This window comes from Bombus bifarius, unplaced genomic scaffold, assembly GCF_011952205.1.
Source record: "Bombus bifarius isolate JDL3187 unplaced genomic scaffold, Bbif_JDL3187 scf7180000009243, whole genome shotgun sequence".
NCBI classification, from domain to species: Eukaryota; Metazoa; Arthropoda; class Insecta; order Hymenoptera; family Apidae; genus Bombus; species Bombus bifarius.
The window spans coordinates 4,611,914-4,630,425 of NW_022884989.1; the positions used below are offsets into that span (position 1 = coordinate 4,611,914).

The following is an 18,512-nucleotide window of genomic DNA, read 5'->3' on the forward strand; positions in this document are numbered from 1 at the left end:
GCACGTGTCGTCATTAATTTGCCGACGATATTTTTCACGATGAAATGTTTTCGTTACGTGCCGATAAATTATGTTTAATGACGAACATCGTAGACAATGGATCGCGAAGTAATGCTAATTAAATTATAAAAATAATATTAGTTACATTTAAGAAGTAATCGTCAAGAATAATATTACAAATCAAGTCTATTCGTTTAATGAACGGAGCATGTAATATACGCGTTCGATGAGAGATAGAAAAATAGAAGCATATTATCGTCAAGTTCTCGAACTTATCAATATTTGTTCGTAATGTAGAATATTAATCTTAGAAGCCAGATTAAAACACAGATAATCTGACCTTAAAAATAAAATTTAATATTGGTTTTTCTGTATCATTTCTAAATTGAAGTTATAAATTTAAATTGAAGTTATAATAATTTATTCATTGAAATTGTTCGTTCTTCTACAATGCCCACCGATATCCATACAAAATTTCAACCTGAAGAAAATTTTATTTAACGAATTTCGTCAAGATTGAAAGTTAATGTGGTCGATAAATGATACCCATATCGTATAATACAAAAAAAATTTTATTAGAAGAGTTTTACTCACCGATATATTACAGTACTATGTATACTTGACATCTTGTCTGACTTTCTCGTCCAAGCTACACTATAAAGAAGGGTTAAATCTCGTCTCTGTATGATTGAATGATTCTAGAAAAGTTTGTTTCGAGCGTGACCTGCGGAGCCGCGTGCGTTCTGTTTCAGTCCGGTCGCTGGCGTGTCGCCAGGCATCTCGCAGCGTATTTTCAGGATCGTAACATAAAGCTGAAGATTTATAGCGGCGATGCGACCCGCTCAGCCGAATGTATGTTTTTCGACGTCCGCAAGACCGCCTTCGGAACCTTGCGAGCCACCGAGTCAGAGATCAGCCGTAAAACTTTGATCTACAGCTTGCACCTACCTTGACCTTGTCACGTTCATGTCATTTGTTTCGCCAAAAAAGACTCGCGCGTGAATGAACTTTGTCTTAAAAATCGATACCAAAGGTTATGATGACCCTCCCACGCTCGACGTCACTTCAACTGTAGAGCAGTAACTCGGTTGAACTTTGATAATCAGAACGCTAATTAACGTATTGATCGATTATCGAAACGTTTATTAATGGAAAATTTAAAAATAATTTCTTCTAGAAAGAGAAGAGAAACAAGAATAGAAATTGAAAGAAATCCTTGTTTGCATTTTCACTAACAATGTTAGCGGGTTTCTTTCGCTGAAAACAAAGTTATTCGATTACCTGAACAAAAATGTTCGTATCATAAATATAAGATCATCCTGTGTTATGATTCATTTAGCTAATCAACATCTACAAGATTTACAAATTTTTTAACGGAAGAATTGACATTTTTATTTGTATTTAATATCTAAAGAAAGAGATATTCTTCGTATTCCAGTTCCAAACCTGAGAATTTTCAATCCTGACGATTCTTAATGAAAATTAAGAGAACGGAAAACATATAAAAATTGTTCTGACGAGGAAGCACTGAAAATTTCGTCTGCATAAAAAATACCGATCAGTTCGTCTAATTATGTGCCTCTGTCAGATATCTTTTTCGATTTTACCAATGTACGTCGACCATTTGAAAAATAGTATACGATTCTTGTGTTCTGCAAAACAGCGCTTTCTATTTTGAGATTATATAACCTTATCTGTAATTATAGATCGAAATAGATGATACGGTTCAAGCTGTAATTGAAAATTTGAATTGAAATTATACGAGAAATTGAGTTAGATAGCGATATCTAATCTCAAATCTTACCTCTGACGATGCTCCATTTCGAGTGTCCATTCGCGTTCAACTTTGATAGGGATCATTTATTTTTAGACGATCAAATATTGTAGCAATGTTATACTGTTAAACTGAAAGATATACGAAACTTAATTACAAAATGCTGTTAATCGAAGTATAGATATTGGAATTTCAATTGCTCGTTATTGTAACCCATAGCAAGTTGGTCAACGTATATAGTATTTACTATATACGTATATATGTATGTTAGAAATTTCTCCAGGTAGCTTTTTCACGTTCAAAATTTTAGGGTAAGTGTTGTACCCTTCCTCAGTGTCCACTTGCCAAAAAAACATCGCTTCATAGTAAACTCTAGCTAACTGAGCAGTCATAATCGATGCCTCATAACTAGGCGATTTCTAGTCACAGGTTATCGACTTTTCAGACATTCACTTGTGTAACCTACGGAAATTTTTATTGAGTCCTCCATTCCACCATAAATTATGGTAAGGCTAAATAACGGCGGGCTACCTGCCATTATATCGTCTTGAAAATGCATCGCCGCTGACACATATACTATGTAGAACCGATGCGTGTTATTTTTAATGATATAAACTTAGATATGGGTCATATGGAAATACAAACATTCATAAATATTTGTCAAAATATTGCTTCATCATAACCTCTTTTTGTATTAAATATAGATATTGATGTTATGTGCTATTTAAAACTGAATTGAACCCACAATTTCAACGGCCCATTAGCTCAGTTGGTTAGAGCGTCGTGCTAATAACGCGAAGGTCGTGGGTTCGATCCCCCCATGGGCCAATTTTTTTTTTCAATATCTGGCAACTTTTATACATTTAAAAAACAAATTTCATTACATTTCTTAAAAAAACCATTCATTTGTTGCTATTTTTGCCGTAAAAATTCAATAGAAAATTTTATGGTAGCAGTTCCGAGTATTCTTGCCCACAGAAACTACAAATAGACACTAACCTGATTTCTTCTTAGTTAAAACAGAAATCTTACCTCGTTCACTCACATTCACGAAAATTGATACATATATCTAAAATCATTATACTTGTTCAAAATTGATACACTAAATTTATCGAAAATTGATACGATCTTCGCACGTGACAAATTCAATTTCAACGTTCAATTTACTTTCAACAAAGTTAGACGTTGAAATTTCGCAAAACTAACGTCGGAATGTTATAAAAAATTTAAAGCAACTATTCTTGGTCAAAAGAAACATTAAAAAAACTAAAAAAGAAGTCGATCCTGCCAGGATTCGAACCTGGAATCTTCTGATCCGTAGTCAGACGCGTTATCCGTTGCGCCACAGGACCGCGCGTTTCTCGAATTTACAATTTCTAGTTCGCTGATTCCTGGCGAATGCTTTAGGCTAAGTACTTACGAAACGTTCCTTTCTAACATTTAACCTCGCTGGCATCAGGAAATATACGACCCGATAAATTATCAGCGTAATAAGAGAAACTATTTCCGCTTTGAAGATTTAATAGCAATTGTTAAGAGCTTTATGATCAAAGAACACGACATTGTCTATGGATGTTCCGTAAATTGCGTTTTAAATATATACTGTTATAGCGTCTCTTTTACCACGTAATAATTAACTTCTAGCGACATCATCATCACACAGTTGAAGTTAAACCATAGAATGGTGCACATGTACGAACGAAACTCTGCTTCACTCTTATAATTTCGTTGTTTGTTAATGTTTTCTTTCAACAAAAAAATACCATAATATTACTTGAATATATTCTTTCCAATTAAACAATGAAACTCGAACTTACTGTTGGCTTTAATCGCACCTAGGAATATGCTCCGCTGTATGACACTCACCTATGAATATATATATTGAATTGGCAACTAAGTGATTGCGGATTTTACCATTAGGTGGTATTGACAAAATCCGCAATCACTTAGTTGTCAACCCAATATTTACTTCTACATTCATCTTCGCTTTCACACCCAACCGCGCCAAATTCGTAAATTCTATAATAATGACGTTCGTCCGTGCTGATGATTGCACAAGGAATGCAAAGATATTTTAGGCGTCGTAGTCGCGAACCATTGAGGTCACTAGTCCATGAAGGTAGAGGAGTTAATTTATGGCACCCTCAAGTGTCTCCGCTTTCTCTTCCTAGAACTTAAAGTAACAAATATAATCATGATAGTCTCATAAAAGTGCTAATGAAATTGCAAATTTAGCATGACAATATAACAGTATAACACGCACGATACGTATATTTATAAAGGTGTTCGAATACTTTCGTGAGCCTGTGTATATTATCCTGAATCACGTGTATATTTCTATTGTCACAATATTTATCGGAACTACATGCATCATAACAGTATAAAAACCATGGCAACTTTTTCGAAGGATACTCGTTATCGATAAACTCCCTGCGGGTTCTCCACTTGGTTTCCCGTCTCGTTTTGCTTCCTTCTCGTGCGGCTCGAACGAGAATGTCGTGCATTTATCGTGGGCGTGGATTAATGATTATTAGTGTCGTTAACGGGACACGGTGCTTTGATACAGCGTGCACGCAGGAATAAAGTGGGTGAATGAGATATATATGTAGGTGGCTTTAGACAGAGATTGAGTGTACAGAGAGAGGTGGTAGAGATTTGTAGATCGCGGAATAGAATTCGATCCTTGGGATAACATCGCAGGAATTGTAACGATAGTTGTCATTAATTGCTGCGTGTTATTTAATTGTTGATTTATTGGAGTGTTTAATTATCGATTATTGGAAGCGATTGAGTTTGATTTGCGTGCGCGATGCAGAGAATAGCCGTGACGTGTTGATGGGATTGCGGGGATGATTGAATCACGCGAGGTAGAAAAGCCAACGCAGCTGAGCAAATTTATTTTGTAATAATTCGTAGCGATGTTTAAGCTTCTATTCTTACGAAATGTTTTCTTCTCTTTGTACATATTTTCCGAATATATAGATAATGCAAAGAGATCGAAAGTGGTAGCTTTGGAATCGATACTAATAAGCTACCGACGTTTGAAATATGCTTCAAAGTTGTATTTAAAAAATCAGAATACAGATGTGTAAAATATTACATATTGCAAGGAGAAAGGCAAGATTTTATATATTTCTATATTTTCAAAAAATTCATTCAAACTTCCAAGAATACACTGTCGTAAATCGGAAATATTTCTGTGAAAAATCAGGGACTCGTCATTCTAACCGATTCTGACCAACGACAAACGTATATTTTCCAGCAAAATTACTTATTAATCTCCTTCAGAAACCATCAGAAAAGATATGTTTCTATAATTAACAATTATGAAAATTATACGAATCCTTAATTATTATAAAGCTTAAAAATTTGAAAAGAAAATTGGATAATACAGTATATTTCCCCTCGTGGCAACATAGTTCAAGGGAGACTTCATAAAGCTCGTAACCTCTCGAAACGAGTAATTGGGTATTTACGAGTCTCGCAATTCCCAGAGCTCCTCCCCCGGCGCGAATATTACTCTTACGCTGTACCTGTATAAAAGCTGTTGTCGTTGAAATGAACTCTCGCACCAACCACGTTCCAAACATTTCCGCTTTTCGGGCCAGCTTTCCAGGTCTTTCCTTGCCAATGGATGATCGTGATCGGGCAGCGTGGAATATTTTAAGGTTCATTAAAGGCGCAATAATGAAGAAGTCTCGAGCCGGTTCTCAAATAACTTCCGGCTGGCTCTGCCGTAAGAGAGAACATTCGAACGAAACTTCGACCCCCGTTTTCCGCCCCCCTTATTTCTTCCTCTCTCCTCTTTTACTTCCTTCCTTCTTTACTTCCTTCCTTGCTTCCTTCCTTCCTTCCTTCCTTCCTTCCGGCCTCGTTGTACTTTCCACCCGTTTTTCGCCTACTCGAAACTTCGTCCGACCAAGGCTTTCGGGCTGAAATTAAACCCGAACTTCGAGGAAAAAATTCACCAGCCTGTTCGCCAAGTGGCCGTTCTCCTTTTAGGGAGATGAAAACGATGGAGGGTTCCTTCTTTCGAATCAAATAACTTTCTGGATCTTTGCTGGAGAGGAAAGAAGTTGCGGGCAGTCGTTTTTGAATTTTGAATATGATATCTTTTGGTTTTGGTAGCCTGTCGACTTTATGTTTTGTCGTGAAAGTGAATTTGCGAAAATTGGTGTTAAAGGTAACGGTTAGACGAATGTTTATTTAAATTCATGTTTTTGGGGGTGTTTTATATCGTAATGAGTATTTTATTTTTTGTATATTTTCTATATATATTATAATATCGTATATACTATGTATCTACGTAGAGATTTTTGCACATCAAATTTTCACCAAATTTACTGGAATAGTATATTCATTTCGTAAGACTTTGAATTCTAAAGTGGAATATTTATTTCGAAAGCTAGCAAATTCCAAAGTAGGACAGCTCTATTTTAAGAGTAGAATAGTGTAGTGTTTCGCGAAATACGAGTCAGTAATCTACGAACGCGTAATACTTGCACAAACACCATACAATTGTTATGCAGTTACTTCAAGTCATGGAACCTTTGGGAGCGAGTTGTGAATTGTTGATGAAAATAGAGAAAGCTTAGTTATCTTACTTCTTAAATATTACATATTTGAGCTAACTCTGACGATGCTGACCGAGTGTAATACCGGAGGAAATGTCGGTTTATTCCGACACAATGCATTTCGTATTTAGTAATCTCAGAGAGCATGAAACTTTTTCGGTACCTTGCGTTTTGACTTGATTTTTGGAACTGTTTTATAATAGTTTTAGTTCCCGTAAGATATTATAACGAAAATTCACTATAAAATGAAGAATCTCCGTATAGGTATGCATAATGCACATGCAAATTATTCATTTTGCTCTGCGAGCCTCGACAGATCAAAATGTACTATACCGTAACGTTTGATTCTTGTGAAAGTACTATATCGCATTTGCGCCCTTTTTCTCTGACAATGCTATCTAAATCATTCTCATCGTTGAAAATTTTTTATTCCATCAAATGTATCTCGTTATAATCGTTGTAAAAGGTTCAGAAAAACGTGGATAACTGATTGTCACCATGACAATTAACGCGTTAAAAAGATCCTTATTTAGCGAAGCTATCCTCCATCCTAATACCCTAAATCTATCAATTCGAGTACATCCACGCTTCTAAAACTAAATTAGCCCAAAAATAGAAAATCAGCTCGGTTCGACTACCTCAGGTGGATCCAATTAGGGAGCGGAAAAAGGTAGTATGGCGCGACAGGTTCGCAGTAGAAATCAAGCGTAGTGGAGGGTGGCGTATCGATTTCGATGCACGCGCGTTCCTTCAGCCCGTAACGCCATTAAACTTTTACGATTTAAGTTTCCGCGGACGTCGAAGCTCAGAGAAGCCTTTCTGCCAGCATCCAGATACAGACGCACACGTATACGTATAGGAAGGTTGGAGACGACGATACGTTGATACCAGGTCGAGTAAAAACAAGCCTCGTCGTGTCCCTTCGTGGCTGAGGAGACGCGGTGAACGATGAAGCCCACGGCTGGTCACGTGTTGGACGTTATTCGTGTCGTGGATCTTAAAACTGGCGACTGTTGCGGAGAGGCTCGCGAAAGAACGGGAAACTCGTGACGGCGGAGGGCACATCGAGATTCCAGATCGATGAACCGACCCTTGTTAACCTCTACACGACCAACAGCTTCCTACCTCAGTTTCAGAATGTTTTCATTTGTTTTCACGTGTATTCCTTACTTCGCGAATGGGTTACAGGTTTATGATGCTGATGGTTGCATCTCGGGACGATCAGGCCAGTGACTATGAAATTATGAAAGTTTTGCAGTTGCAAGATAGCACAGTAAATTTTTGCTAAATGGTAAAACAAGAATATTGTAAGTAGAAATATTAATAAGTAGGCACAGTGAGATTCTCTGTATTTAAGCGCAATTTTAATTGCGCACGATCAAGTGAGTTTTCATCCACTTTTAAATCCATTTATTTAAACGTGAATTCCCATTACCGTGTTTCCACGCGTATTCCTCGCTTTACGAGTGGATTGGAGGCTTTTCATGTTGACGATGGAATTTTTGGACGATTAGACAGATGCGTAGGAAATTCTAGAAATCTTATTTATGATGGGGCTGTAAAACAGTAGAATAAAATATTAATAAACTTTATAGAGAAGTAGTAGGATTGTAAGTTAGTAAAAATATTAATAAATACAGTAGAATTGAATTTATGCACATGAATTCCTGTTACATGGGTGAAAATTCATAAGAAGTTGGAAGTATAATACTGACGTGTTGCTTGCGTATGTATGTCCCTATATATATATTTTTAGTAAAAAGCGATTGCGTGTAGAGATTATGTAGCTATAGTTCATGAAATAGAGATGTGTAATGATTATTTATTTGTATGATTGATGTAGCATAAAGGTCATTGACTATTTCATTTTTTAACTACTACTTTTTTTATTTCTTCGATAATATTCCAAAGAATGGGTGTATTACAAAAAAATAAAACGAATAAAGGTAAATGAATCATATTCGACGAATGAGATGAGTATTGCAGTATTCAGACGAGAATCGTCGAAGTTTGGATCGTGCGCTCGACTTGACCATTGTTTGCGGTGATTCTTGGCGCCTCTCGGGTCTCTTTCATAATTTACCATAGCAGAAGGAGACACAAAATCGTAGTTGCGCTTGTACCTGGCTTGTACGGTTCACAGTTTACGGTGGCAGCCGGTCGTGAAACGTTTGTACGCTCGGGGACACCCATGAGCAGGATCCTTAGACGATTTCATGTTCATCTCCATGTAAATTATCTGTTTTTTCTTTTTTTTTTTCAAAATTCGAAAACTAATCGAAACGATGTATGAATCATAGTACAATATAATGGAAATACAGACGAAGCAAATTTTATATATAGAATAAAGAAAACGATAGATACATTTATTGAAAATTCAAAGATGCAAAAATATACAGAATGCACATAATATGCAAAAATATGTAAAATATTCTTTATAATATTTTTGTTTTCTTATTTGAGAAACTTCAACGAATGTTTATACATACACGTGCGAGTAGATAAGTATGCAGAAAATAAGTATAACAATTTCTCATCCAAGTTCCAATTCTTCAATTACATTCGTAGAAATGTGAATTGTCGTAAATATCCGCGGTTTACTCGTTCCAATGCTAGTGAAATTTGAACAGTCAGCACGATATTGTGTTCATAAAAAGTGTCTATAGCAAATGTTTGAAATGATTTCGCGAGTCACTGTACATATATACTCTCTTTGAACTTCAAGTATGCATCATCGTCATAAACGTTCCAAGCTCTGTGTCTGGTTTAAACAAATAAATTCCTTACTCCATCTTGCCGCATCTTCGCTTCTCAATTTCCCCTGCGGCTTCTCTCGTAACGCGCCGCAACGAGATTTTCTTTTCCAAGACCCGCTATTATTGCTCGGTTTAACGTCAATATTTACCAGCTTTCAGAATCCCTATTTTCCTATGTCCCACGCCGGCCGAGTTTTCCTCCTGATCCTCTATAGTTCGCAATGAAAGAGCTATTCCGCTCCGTTCCGCGTGATTCGCTGTTTTCCGCGTTGAACACGCGTTACAACCGTACTTACGCCTCATGTAAATGATACTCTCGCATTCGTTAAACGCTGGCGGCACTTTTGCCGCAGGAATTTGTTCCAACCTCCGCTTCAACGTTTCGAATGGTCCGTGGAATATCGATTAGAGGTCACGTATCGATCTCTCGATCTCCTGATACTGTCATTCGTGGAATCGAGATTACCGTGCATTTCCGAATCTTTCAGGCGCTTATTGAAGATGTGGATGGATAGAATTGTCATAGTCACTGATTTATAAATTACCGTGAAAGTTTCAGCTATAGGTGTTTCCTTAGTTTCATTTTTAACGATTTATAGAATTTTCATACATTTTTAAACGTATCTGACTATTTCAAAAAAACGAGAATACTTAATTACGATTACTTTCCTAGATGAGTACGAAGGTCTTCGGTGTAGTTTTTATCAATTTTTTATCTTCGTTGACTCGTAGAATTTTTATATATCTTTAAACGCTATATTTGAGTATTTTACTAAATACGTGGACGATTACAATTATTATAATTAGCTTCTTGCAAATGAGAGCGAAGGCTTTGAGCATTTTTCTCTGCATTGCGACACTTTTAGAGTGTCCGGGAATTTTAAATTTTATACTCCTTTATAAAAATTGTAGAAAACGTGTTTCGTCGTTCTTTGAATGTTTAACATTTAACGAATGTTCGAATTTAACAAACGTAATATCTTGTTAGGAAGTTGAGGAATTCTATCGAGAAGCGAAAAATCGATTCCATGGCTGATCATTGGAAACCATAAAGATATTCTCGGTTGAACTTTCGTTTGGAGGGCTTCCGGCAAACTACATGCGCCACGATTAAGTTACACCTCAGGGCTTTCAGGTGTTCTTCGAAAAGTGCAGCTGGAGCATCGTTTTTGTTTGCGCGACAGCTTCGCGCTCATTCTTTAGGATTTCTTCAGTGCTTCGTTCTAGGTTTAACTTGACAAATTTTGTATTTAAATCTCAAATTATGCATTAATACGTTTTAGGATTGTAATATGAATTTTATTATTCTAATTCTATGGTAAATTTTACGGCCTGAAACTAACAATGACAGAAGAATGAAAAATTAATAGAAAATGGATTAAAAAGTTGTAGAGATTCGTGGAATTTGCGAATAGGCGTAAAATATTCTTATAACCAAGCTATGGTAATATTTATTCCTGTAAATATGCTTCCATTGCTTCATCCATTTATTTAGTTACTCTGTCCAGCTGCAGAATTAAAAATTATTCATGCATTGGTACAATAATAAAATGAAATACGATCCAATGCTATGAACACACAGCTATATTTAGCAAATTTCTTTCTATCTACTAATCATTACACCATTGTATTTTATAATAAATACATCATCTTCTCAACATAAACCAATCTCCTTGTAACGATAATAAGGAAAAAAAATAATAACACAGAGTATAAAATATAGAATACTAATGTAAATAAATGATAATAAATAATAATATAGAACAGAACATACAGAATATAAGCAACATCACGTATCAAATAAAATCCTGTTACATAAAACATAAGATCCTTGTGAGCAGTACAACAATCAACTGCAAACTTCTTGTTTGCGATTTCGTTTTTAGTTTTAAGGAAACGAGGAAATTATAGGCTGCGAAATTGTTAATCTCTCGATCTCAAACTACCTCTGCCATATCCTGGCTATCCAGTCCTCATCCGAAGACCAAAGCTCGAATACTCGAGATATCAAAGACACGTCGAAATATCCGCTGTCCATCGCGAAGGTCGATCGTCCGATTTTACAGCTCGTAAAAGGGCAGCGTGTCCGTCGCGACGAAGCATCCCACCTCCGTGAAAGACGTTTGAAAGCTCGGTTTGTTCGTCGTTGGAAAAATTCTAGCGACCACGAAGATCCTGCAGCGAGGTTCGAATAAATCCACGAAGGAGGTCCGTTCGCTGGTTTACCGCGGCCGAGAATTTATGAAGTCGATCCTTTAGGCGTGTGCCTCCCGTCTGGGAATTTGTCAGAGACGATCGAACTAGAGGGAGCTGAGACGAAATAAAAAAAAAATGAAAATAAAAAGCAAGGGAAAAAGGAAGTGAAGAGAAGGAACGAAACGGAGAAGGGAGAAGACATTGTACAGTACCGCTCAAAAATATATGGCCACTCACTTATTTTTGGCAGAATATAAATTTGTCTTAAATTACAACTAAAATAAAATAGGATGAATGAGAAATAAAAAGTCTGCTTGGTTATAGTTGTTGTAAAATATCACGACACGATAAAATTTCTTTTTACAAGCTAATATGCAATAGAAAGGTTGACATTTATAACGGTCAAGCATTATGCAGCAGATCTTTTCTTATTCAAAGAGTTCGTTATAGCTCGTCTGGTTGTTAGACTATAGGCAAGATAGAGAAAGGTTTTCCAAACTATAACATTCAATACCTCGATGGATGCTGTATCACGGTTCCACTGCAATAATCACGTGACAATTATTGAAATATTCGTCGTTGGCTATCGTACTTGGCAGCGATAACAACATGAGTGTAAAAATACAATGCAAACAATATTTTTTATCCCAACATCATAAAACGTTTCTTTCGTGATTTAATTACAAGTTTTACCAAATGAAATCGATTTCCTTTGTCTGCTGACAAATCACTTTTTTCCAATTTCATCATCGTTGTACCCGAACAACTACGTACGATACATCTTCTAATTCCACAAGAAGATACTAACGAAAGTATTGCTTTTAATCGTTGGTCTTCCATCGATTCCATATATCCTTAGTAACAATCAGCTGTCGCTAATAAAAATCTACTAAAATGTCCGCATACTTATGAGCGATGGTATATGCAAAAGGAAAAGAAAAAATAGGGAAAGGGGCAAAGGAGAGTGAGAAAGATGGGTTATCGAGGATGGAAGGATTCAGCGTGCGTTTATAAATATCGCCATTGTACGGGCGCCAAGTGCTGTATTTTTCATTCCTTATTTGTTGTCGCAAGTCTGTGGCTTCGGTCCCGGTTATACGCACTGGCCACGATCGTACATTTTCGAGCGTGCAATTTGCGACCGGTTAGCTTCCACCGAGAAAGCCGATGGCACCCACCGATGGAACCGGCCCGCTTGACCTCTGAAACGATCCCACGACACGAGGAACATCTCGTTTCGAGGCCGTGGATGCACGCGTTCGGTGTCGCGTGAAACGAATCGACGAGGCGAGAGCTACCCGAATGGTAGTAACCAGAATCCCTTGTATGAATTAGGTACCTCAAATCGGTATTGTTTTCGCATTAAATTTTCCCTCGTCGTATTATTATTAAGTGTATTATGAATTTTAGTTAGTTTAGTTTTCCTTGTCTTAGCTAATATTAGTTGTCTCTGAATTTTAATCTGCACACGATATCATCGATTGTAGGTGATTAACGATAGGTAATGGATAACTTTGTTATACAAATTTAGTAAAATCTATTCACGATACTTTACGTTACTTCGTTTTATCGTTGTATTTATATCTTGGTTCGTATTTTATATTTTATGTGACGAAGAAGAAATAAACCGTACACGTTGTTTTGTTATTTATGAACAATAAAGACGTGTTAAAAGTACGCTGTATTTTGAATACCCTAGGGGAAGCTTTGGCACAAAATTGAAAGAAAAAGTCACATGTATCGACAACAATTCTAAAAGACATTTAAACTACTGATTTCGATTGGACTGATAAAAATAAAAAATTGTGTGGAACGTAGATATAAGGTTGTCCGAAAAGTTTCTTTCGTTTTATAAGGAAATAATAGACGCACAATGTTTTTTGTTTTACATTAGTTTATTGAATTATGTACGAATATAATAGTAGAAATATAACGAAATGGATTATACCTAATTCAATAAAATAATATAAAACAGAAATTGTTGTTCATCTATTATCACCTTATGAAACGAAAGAAATTTTTCGGACAACTTACTACTTACGAGTAGAAGTATGCATCGAGTTATTGGATCTTCTTGTTATATCGTGTTCAACATTCAACAATTATTTTAATTAATTTAATTACTATCGTTTACATATTTACTACTATATGAAACTCTCTGAAAACGATACTTCTTCGTCATATTAAAAATAGCTAAAAAGTAAACAAAATTCGTACTAGTAAATTGCGGAGATTGTCATATATCTATCGATCAATTTGACTGAAAGCAACGATCGATACACATCCAGGAGGCAGTGCAGTATCGTTTCGTAAAATCGACAACGTCTGCAGTGTTCATCATGTCGCTAACATCGCGTCCGCCGCATTAAAACAAATTTGGCGGAACTCACGCGTTCTCCGCGCCGTCAATAATAATGGGCACACGCGACCAATAAATATCGAAGGGACCGCGGTGACCGCCGATAAATCACTTTATTTCAAAACCAGGGAAAATGAAGCGGTCGCGAACAAATGTTCCGCTGGGAGTGTTATCTCCGCGACGAAATAGCGTGTAAACGGGAACGAATTAATTCACCTAGTGAATTTCAGCAAAATGTTCGACAAGTCGTATCGACGCTTCGGCGCTGTAGTTTTTCACGATAATTCGCGATCAAGGCGAAAAGCGATTTTTAAGTCGCGATTTTCTGCCAATTTGCTTAAACTGATGCAAGTGATTGGATTGATTAAGATTTGACCGGTACACTTCGTTGATTGAAACATCAACGAAAAGATAGTTTTTTTATTTTTGTTCGTTTCATCTCTATCACGTGGTGCAGCAGATTTTTTAAAGTAGAAGAATTTTTACTGAACGACACATAGATTATTGATGAACTGTATCATTTACACGATGCTGGATACATGCAACGAACTCAAAATATTAGAAATAACAAATAATCACTTGGATCCGGAGATTGAGAAGCAATAATCGTCATAGATAAATCGCTTGGCAATGATGCAATGATGGTAAAAAAAATGAAATACGATAGTATGGTGAAAAAGAAAATTTGTTTAATATGTATGAGAGTATGTGTAATTTCCAAGTCGTATTACAATATAAAGAATTGACTAGAATTGTATGTCTTTCTAATTCCTCCGTAATAAAGCGTTTGAAATATATACAATATAATAATAATACAATATAATATACAATATAATAATAATACAATATAAACATACAATAACATGTTGTTTAATGGTCATCCTTAGCCATTGAAGATCAGCAATGGAAAATCAAGCAAGAATTCAGTTCCTTTCTAGTTCTGACTTACAATTAATCATTTAGTCGTACCATTTCCAATTACTTACACGTATACTGTTGGTTCCTAACATGTCTCTGGTTAAAATCAAATCTCACACACAATTGAGCCATTGAATTTCCATCAAATTCGATTTGGTTCCTATCTTACCGAAGCAGTTTAAAGGAATACCGGTACGAGGTCTGCCTTTGGGTCTTCGATTTGCATTGGTATACGCGCTCAGCGGCGATCGTGTCGCGCTAATGTAAACTGGATTCAATGGTCCTGGCAGATCAGCTGCACAGGTAAAAACGATTGTGCATTCTGCACGCGGCCATTTTAATTCTGTCGCGCGACACAGAGAACCGACATTAGCCACGGCGTCGCGCAGCTTGTGTCCCGCGGATTCGCCCGAACGCTATAAATAATAACGCAGACCTTTATTGGCGACAATATTTCACTTGTGATCGGCCACGGTGGCTGGAAAGCACGGATCGGTCATTAGACGTTCTCTCGGCCGGACATCATGGGGAAACATAGAATTACTTCAAAGAACTTGGATAAATATTGGCGAACACCGTTGTACATCCTTCTTAAATTATGGTTTCTGTAAAAAATGTAGGTGCGTGTTCTTTGATAGCGATTGAATATAAGAAAAGTATATGGGAGAGACGTGATACGTCTTGTCTTTCGTCTTTTACCGAAAAAAATAGTTTCGAAGTTTAAAATATTGTCGATCAATTCCATTTAATCGCTCTCTGTTCGATCTCGGGATTAAATTGGGAGTAATTAATATTTCAGATATGTCGATTGTCATAAGAACAGTCTTGATTGTTTGTGGATTTATTGCGTATTTTTGAAAGATTCGTAGCTTTAAATTTAGAAATTTTCAACTGTTTCTATTTTTCACATCGAAGTATTCCCTTGCAGCTACGAATTAGTATCAAAAATTGGAAATCTATGGGCGATGACTTATCATCTTGTTTCCTTGTGGTTTTATATAATACCAAGAGAGGTGAACATCTACAAATAATTTAGCATTTTACAAACATTCATCAGGATGTTAATTATTATCTTCTGAGTAACAGACATCGGATTAAAAAATTCTTGAATTTTTCGTAGTATATGTTCTAAATGTACAAGATGAAATATAAAATTAAAAATTTTATTTCCTTTGAATATTCTTTGGGATTCTCTAGCTTTGAACATCAGCTCCGTCGTTCGCGTTCTCACTTTTCGACTCTACAAAAAGCTCTCGTGCTCATATTTCGCGGTCAGCGAGGGTCGCGATGAACACGGAGCCATCCCGATGATTCACGGTCATGACTCACTTTGCCGCCACAGGACTGGTAGGAGTTCGCATAAACGGGAAGGTGCTCGGAACCAAAAGTAGCAAAGGAAAATAAAAGAGAACGTAAAAAACTCTATCGCACAGATTTCATTTGAAAGAAAAATCTGACGTGAATTTTTGACGCATTATCCGACAATCCCGAGATGAAAAATTTCGAATTGCAATAAAGAAAAACCGAAAGAAAAATGTAGTCAGAGAGTGAAAGTGTGCAATGAAGTGCAAAGATTAAAGTCAGAAGTATTTCACTTTTTTACACGTTTATTTGAAGAATAATTCTTTCATAATTTCATTCGAACAACTACAACGCATAGAAAAAATAACAAGTATAGCAAGTTAATGACTTAACTTCAGCGTAACGTTTAATTAACATGACAGAAATCGTAAAATGAAATATCGTGCTGCCACTTCGTATTGTTGCGAACAGAATTTTAACTACTACAACTAGAAGTCTGACTTTAATTACGTATTCTATATATTAAAATATAATCGTTAAAGAGGAAGGAAGAGAAAGAACAAACGATAAAATACTCGAAGAAATAAAGGAAGGAGACGCGTCCGAGGTATTTATCGATTCATGAAACGTGCAGGAATGAAATTTAAATTTCTATTCGAAATGAATCGTGACTGGTGTTTGTCAACCGTTTAATTACTGCAGAATCCATGAATAAAGCTCCATTGATTCCAACGTGAATTTCATAGCTGCACGGTCTCGCACATAATTATTGTTTCCATAATTATTCGGTACGATTTGCAAATTATTCGGATAATCATATGGTTTGTCGTTAATTCACGTATTTTTTTCTTCGTACCCGAAACGTTAGCTGGCTATTTTACGAACACGTATTTCGAGATAATAATTCAAAGGATTCACCGTGCTCCGCGAAAATCTTCTGCAAAGCTCCTTGATTAATTTCGAGAGTAATTTCGTTAAAATGTAATGAACACCGATCGCGTGAAATGTTAAGCGAATAAATTCTTTAATCGGTAGATATTTATCGTCGTGAAAGCAATTTGCACTGGAAACGAGCGTCAAACCGAAAATAATTTATCAATCGATGAAATTGTCGTTCTTTAATTCGTGCGGTCTTAATACTTCCATGATGCTCTCTAATCTTCCATTTTGGAAATCTATTTAAAGTTTAGGAAGAATTCATGAAATTTAAAATGGATTGGTGGTTTTCTACAGATTATCTTTTTTTTAGAAACGATATTAATGGCCAGAAGTTTCTCTCACAATAATTTATTAACTGATAACGTTAGCGAATTCACAAGATGTAAGTTGTGCGTTATTTAAATTTCACTTTCGCAATCTGATAATTGTGCAACTTTATGTTAAATGGAATAATCGAACGACTTGAAATTTGTATAACATGGTTGTAAATCTTCATTTGCTTTATAAATACTAAACTAAACTTTACTTTTAGACAGGTATTTGTTAATACCAATAACTTACGATTTGTAACTTGTAAAATTTCATTAATAATACCAATTCAATCCTGCAAGGGATCCTTAATTATCATAAGTAGATTATGCATTTGTATGCATTTATCACGCATTTAATATGCACATAATACCCTAAAATATATGAAATATCCAAAGTGTAGTATTTGTTACATTATTCAATAGGTAAAACAAAAATTTCCGCCTAGGTCTCATCTTTTACATTATATTCATAAATATATGAATTTGAATAGGGATAAGAACATCGCCACTTTAATCCTAACACTCCACTGTAAAGACAGAAGATTTTAAAGGTGACTTAATAACAGACATACGATATCAAGTCGAATACAATTTCTAAATTCATCATCTTAAATTACAACCACGTCAAAATTTCCTTCAATATCGGTATACATGAGTTTCTGTGCCACAAGGATCCATAAGATGATAGGTCTATTCTGTGCCTCGTGGTTAAAACATCGACGAGGAGATAAATTTACATATATTTCTACGCGGTCGGTATGCGAGGAACCGAAATGGCAGACGAGCCAGGACGAAGATGCGAGAACGCGGTACGTGGAGGCACGCGAGGCGAAATTCACGCGTGTCGTAAATCATCGTCGGTCGATTCCGCTGCGTACGCAGTGTCGTCGACGTAACATCCGTTCCTCGACGTTCGTTTCCACCGATAAAACGTACGCCCACGCCAATGCGGTTCGTTTATGCTGGCATAAAATTCGCCCGGGAACGACAGCTGTCTCGTCGTCTGACTGCGTGATGAAACGAGATTTGTCTTGGAGACCCAGGCGAAACTGGCTGGGAGTGGATGCGTGAGCCAACCATTCGAACAACCACAGATGTATAACATTCTCTGTGTCCACTTTGTAGATCATTATTATTTTCTTTCTTTTTTCCTATGTTTTTTAGCTTCGATTAAATTGGATCGAAGGCTAATTGCATGGAAACGTTGAAGCAGATGAAGAATTATCGGAACCTTGGAGGAAAATGAATTTCGCGATTATTTTATGTAGCGAGACAGGTTTGCTTCTTGGTACGTGTGTAGTCTTTTTGCAGTTCGATAATGTATCTTGAGACGAGTAGTTTCGAAACTGTACAAGAAAACGTTTCGAGGTTTTAGCAAACGAG

At 36.3% G+C, this 18,512-nt stretch overlaps 2 non-coding genes across 2 annotated transcripts; one reads left to right on the forward strand and one right to left on the reverse strand.

Annotated features, from left to right (window-relative positions):
• Positions 1–2,528: 2,528 nt before the first annotated feature.
• Trnai-aau lies at positions 2,529–2,602 on the forward strand. Its single transcript has one exon. It is a non-coding gene; the product is annotated as a tRNA-Ile (tRNA).
• Positions 2,603–3,053: 451 nt separating this feature from the next.
• On the reverse strand, positions 3,054–3,126 carry Trnar-acg. The gene has a single exon. It is a non-coding gene; the product is annotated as a tRNA-Arg (tRNA).
• Positions 3,127–18,512: the final 15,386 nt, after the last annotated feature.